The following is a 6183-nucleotide window of genomic DNA, read 5'->3' on the forward strand; positions in this document are numbered from 1 at the left end:
CCCCGTGTCGCCGACGGCACTCCCGGTCACAGGTACGGTTCCGCTTCCGCTTGTCCCTTCCGCCACGGCCCCGTTTTCCTCATCAGTTCTCACCACGTTAGGCCAGCCACCACCATCCATGAGCTTCCCTGTTTTCTCCGGCGACAACCCACAGCTCTGGAAAACGCTGTGCAAACAGTATTTCCAGATGTTCCCCGTCCATGATTCTTACCGTGTTCCTATGGCCATCCTAAACTTCTCTGGTCCGGCGAGCATATGGCTCCAATCTGTCCAGAAGAAACTTATCAGGCTGGACTAGGAATCGTTCACATCCCTGCTCTGTACTCGTTTCGGCCGAGACAAACACCAAATGCTCATCCGCCAATTCTATGCCATCAAATAGACCACATCGGTCGCTGATTTCATCGAGCGCTTTGAGTCCTTGATGAATCACCTCATATCATATTCAGAATTAACTCACCCATATTTCTTTTTGACTCGTTTTGTCGAGGGCCTGCGACCGGACATTCGAGCGGTGGTGCTCGTGCAACGCCCACCGGACTTGGATACGGCATATTCGCTAGCCCTACTTCAGGAGGAAGTGGCCGACGGTGAACTCCTGATCGGCCGCGCCATCACCAACCGCGGTCAGGGGAGTCATCCACGCACAGCTACGCCTTCGTTCTTCGGTCGACCTGCTACACCAACCGTGGTCTCCGAGGATCGACGCGGCACCGATGCCACACGTGCCAACTCCGAGAACAGCAAGGTCGCGACACTCCGGCAGTTTCGCCGCGCGAAGGGCCTCTGCTTCAAGTGCGGGGAACGGTGGGGCAAGGATCACATGTGCCCACCGACCGTACAGATGCACGTCGTCGACGAACTCCTCACCTTGTTCACCCAAGACGACCTCGCCATCGAGTCACCCCCTTTGTCACCAACTTCTGAAGAAGAGAAATCGAGTCACCCCCTTTGTCACCAACTTCTGAAGAAGAGAACATGTGCACTCTCTCGCGCCAGGCAGTGGATGGATCTTCAGACCCGGGCGTTCTTCAGCTACAGGCATGGCTCCAAGGGCACGAGATCTTACTGCTTGTCGACTCAGGCAGCTCTACATCCTTCGTCGACAGCACTCTGGCCACCAAACTTGAAGGAGTGAAGCCGTTACCGCGACCATGCAAGGTGCGTGTCGCCGACGGCAACACCATCCCCTACAACCGATTCATCCCAGCTTGTTCGTGGATCACGCAAGGGCACGAGTTCACAACAGATTTCAAAATCCTGAAGCTGGGCTCCTATGATGCAATCCTTGGGATGGATTGGCTACGCCAACAGAGTCCCATGAGCATCGACTGGGTTGCGCAACAGTTGAATGTCACCACCCCCGCTGGCCGCCTCCACCTGTCTGCGATCTCTTCGGATCAAACTCAGTGCTCTGTTATTTCTGCCCCAGAATTGCTCAAGGCCTGTAAGCAAGGATCAGTCGCTCACATTATCCACCTCAACTCTCTTGATGGCAGCAACGAGCATGACGCACAGATGCCGGTCGAGGTACTTCAGCTACTTGAGCAGTTCACTGACGTGTTCGAAGACCCGCGTGGCCTCCCACCGCATCGTGAGTGCAACCATCGCATACCGCTGATGGCAGGCGCGCAACCTGTCACATCCAGGCCCTACCGATACAAGCCAGAACTGAAAACAGAGATAGAGCGGCAAGTTCAGGAACTGCTCGATGCAGGAATAATTCAAAAAAGCTCCAGTCCCTTTTCATCCCCAACCATGTTGGTCAAGAAGAAGGACGGGACTTGGCGTCTGTGTGTCGACTACCGTCGCCTCAATTCCATGACAGTAGTGGGCAAGTTTCCTATACCGATTATCGACGAGCCACTCGATGAACTTGCCGGTGCCAAATGGTTTTCGAAGCTTGACCTTCGCGCTGGATTCCACCAAATCAGGATGGCCGAGGGTGAAGAGTACAAGACAGCATTTCAAAATCATTCAGGCCACTAGGAATTCCGTGTCATGCCATTTGGAGTTGCTGGTGGCCCTTCAACCTTCAATGGCGCCCTGACCACAACTCTCAAGCCGGCAAATCGTGTCTGCGTCATCTCATTCTTCGATGGCATCCTCGTCTTTAGTAAGACCTTCTCTGATCATCTCCAGCACCTCACCCTCGTGCTACAACTACTACACAAGGATCACTGGCAAGTGAAGCAGTCAAAGTGTTCCTTTGCCCAACGCCAGATATCCTACCTCGGGCATGTCATTAATGAGCAAGGTGTCTCTACGGACCCAATCAAGATCCAAACAATCCAGAACTGGCCTGTTCCTGAGTGTGCAAAAGATGTGCGTAGCTTCCTCGGATTGGCAGATTATTACCGCAAGTTCATCAAACACTTTGGGATCATTGCCCGCCCTCTTTTCACGTTACTTAAGAAGAACCAGCTATTCGTTTGGACGAGTGACACACAACAAGCATTTGACACACTCAAGGAGAAACTGATATCTGCACCAGTTCTGCAGCTACCAGACTTCAGCAAGCAATTCATGATTGACACAGATGCCTGTGCCTCCGGGGTAGGAGCTGTCCTGCAACAAGAAGGGCACCCGATTGCTTACTTAAGCAAAGCGCTTGGTCCCAAGAACAGAGGGTTGTCCACATACGAGAAGGAGTGCATGGCGATCCTCATGGCAGTCGATCAGTGGCGTCCTTACCTGCACACCGACGAGTTCATCATCCACACTGATCAACGCAGCTTGATTCACCTCGACGACCAGCACCTGTCAACCCCCTGGCAACAAAAAGCCTTCACCAAATTGCTGGGTATGAGATACAAGATCTGTTACCGAACTGGTGCTTCCAACACCGCGGCTGACGCGCTCTCTCGATGCACTCCTGATGCATCACTAGCAGCTATTTCAGTTTGTGCTCCAACTTGGCTGACTGACATTCAAGACAGTTATGCCTCAAATCCCCAAGCTCAGAAAATCATCACGGACCTCGAGCGCAGACCTGACCCCAAGCAACGCTTTACCATGCGGGATGGACTGCTTTACTTTCGCAACAGGCTCTGGCTGGGAGGGTCTCCATCCATGCAGCAACGCGTGCTCCGCGCCTTCCATGACAGCACAGTCGGCGGTCACTCTGGCGCGCCAGCAACTTATCAACGTCTGCGTCGCCTGTACGCCTGGCCTAAAATGAAGGAGCAGACGCGCCAGTACGTGCAATCGTGTGCTGTGTGCCAGCAAGCGAAGCCAGAGCGTGTCCGTTATCCCGGACTCCTCGAGCCCCTGCCTATCCCAGATCACGCCTGGAAGGTGGTCACCATGGATTTCATCGGCGGGCTACCCACTTCTGGCAAGTTCAACCGCATCCTCGTGGTGGTCGACAAGTTCACGCGCTACGCGCACTTTCTACCTCTGAGCCACCCCTTTACTTCTGCCAAGGTGGCTCACTCATACTTGGAGAACGTCTACAAACTCCACGGGCTGCCCGCTGCTATCATCTCTGACAGGGACCCGGTCTTCACCAACACCTTTTGGCGCGAGCTGTTCAAGACCATCGGGGCTGATCTGAACATGAGCACGCCATACCATCCCCAAACAGACGGACAGACCTAGCGTGTCAAGCAGTGTCTGGAAATTTATCTGCGCTGCTTCATCCACGCCTGCCCACACAAATGGCACCAATACTTGGCCCTCGCGGAATTCTGGTACAACTCTAGCTATCATTCTGCCCTCGACACCTCCTCTTTTGCAGCACTCTACGACCATGAGCCGCGGCACTGGGGGATTGAGGCCGCGTCCACTTGCAAGCTTCCCCCACTCAAGGAATGGCTCGAGGAGCCAAGCACATGCAACAAGTCATCGCCGAGCATCTCCGCCGAGCCCGCGACATCATGAAGAAGCAAGCCGACAAGAAGCGCTCCGAGCGCACGTTTGTTGTCGGCGACGTGGTCTTCGTCAAGCTCCAACCCTACGTCCAGACAACAGTGGCTCGCCGCACCAACCACAAGCTCTCCTTCCGCTACTTTAGGCCTTTCAAGATCATTCGCGCCGTCAACCCCTGGCGTACGAACTGCAGCTTCCAGAAGGCGCCAAGGTGCACCCGGTCTTCCACGTTTCTCAACTGCGTCGAGCCATCCCCGCCACCACTTCGGTCGAGCCAGAGCTGCCAGCGTTCAAAGACGAGCCTCTCTAACCCGTCGAGATCATGGACACGCGCTGGCGACAGACACCACAAGGCCGGCGCGAACAGATGCTGGTGCGCTGGTCCGATCCTTCAGTCCTTGACGCCACCTGGGAAGACGCCAAGTACCTCTTTGACCGCTTCCCTGCACTGGCTCGAGGGCGAGCCAGTACTCAAGGAGGGGGGATGTCAGCGCCCCAACTACACAGGAGCCAGACACCGTGGCAGCGCCAGGTCAGCAACCTGCCACGGTGACCAAACCGAGTGGAACGTAGGGCTACACACCAAGGCGCAACGCCAGCAGGCCGGCCCGCATCATACAGCCCAACAGGAGGTTCGTTGGGCCGGACTGGACTCGCTAGGGTTGATCCGGGGTCGCCACCTACTTACACCCACAAGCGAGTCGAGGAAGGCATCCAGTAGGATCAGATCGGCGGCGGCTCTCTTCCTCATCTCCTTTCCCTCTCAAGAACAGCTTGGCTGATTGTATCTGAATTCGAGTTGTATCTGTGATTGAGTTATAGATCGATTGGTACCCTAACACCCGGCCGGGAGATAACACGGGAGCAGATAATGCGGTGCGCCACCATCCCATGCCAAAAAGGGCATATGCAAGATGAGGAGGACGTTTCGTTGCTGCCAAGGTCACATCACATGCCACCGCGTGCTCACATGACCATGCCGCGTCTTTGAGGCAACAATCATTGCATACCTTATGTGTAGCAAATATACGTGGCCAATTCATTACAAGAGCATATATAGCTTGTGAAGCAGACGCTCCAACCACTTGTTCATATTTGTTAGAAGGGAAAAGAGATGATTGGTGGAATTGTTGTTGTATTGCTTGAGTCTCGTGGGCATATATATATATATAGTACAATCATCTACTTGGAGTACAAGGCAAGGTGGAATAAATCCTACGCTATCATATGTTTCTATAATAACAATGATACGCAACATCCCCCCGCAGTCACAAAGGTAGCGACGCAGACGGTGAGACTGGAGAAGAATCCAAAGGCAAGCCGATGGACACCCTCCACAGTCGTAACGGTCGATGCATCACGGAGTCGTGGCTGCAGTGAAAACCGGCAAGGTTGCTCAAGCATGGCGGTAGCCCTTTCTGTCGTTTGTCGAGGGAGCCGAGAGCGTAGGTGGTGTAGCCGTAGTCGAGGTAGCCGTGCGAACAACGCCGTGGTCGGTGTCGAGTCGGGGGTCGCCGGTGTCGAGGTAGTCGTCGTGGAGCCGCAGAAGAAGAGCAGCGGCGGCGGCGGCCTAAGGAGGCGGCGATGGCTAGAGAAGGAGCGCGGCGGCGATGCTCGAAATAGGCGATAATGAACCCTAACAGTGTGATGAAGGCCGGCGCGGACGGTGATGTTCCCGCGCCAAGGGAGGCGGCGTGACGCATATCACGTGGAAGTCAACGCGCGTGGACGGCGGTGGACCGCGGGCCGCAGCGTTACGACCCGAAGAGGCGACGCAACGGCCGCGGGCAGGTCGGGGCAATGGCAGAGAAGACCTCGGGGGGTTGCAGGGATCACGTGCCACGCTCGCTACAGCCCGACAGGGTGACGCAGCGGCAGCGCGAGGGTCGGCGCAGCCTCGGAGACGGCCTCAAGCGGACGGCCTCGATGTGGTGGTTGACCGCGGGCCGCGGCACTACGGCCCAAAAAAACAACACAGTGGTAGCGCGCGAGGTGGTGCAACCACGAAAACGGTCTCAGAACGACGGCAGGAATCACGTGTCGTGGCACTACGGCCCGAAGGGACAATACAGCGATGGCATGAATCGATGCAACCACGGGAAAAACCACCGGTCATGAGGCGGCGACGCTGCGGTCCAAAGAAACGACATAGCTGCAGCCCATTGCTCGTCGGTGGAGGGGCGCTCTACTTAGGGACAGAGCGACCACGGCCGAAGGAAAACGACGTGAACACGGATGCACGGACGACGAACCACACGGTCGTACGTGGCAGGAGAAGTCCATAGCCATTAGGCAACAGCGGCGCGTGTCCCC

This window comes from Triticum dicoccoides, chromosome 2A, assembly GCF_002162155.2.
Source record: "Triticum dicoccoides isolate Atlit2015 ecotype Zavitan chromosome 2A, WEW_v2.0, whole genome shotgun sequence".
Lineage (NCBI taxonomy): Eukaryota > Viridiplantae > Streptophyta > Magnoliopsida > Poales > Poaceae > Triticum > Triticum dicoccoides.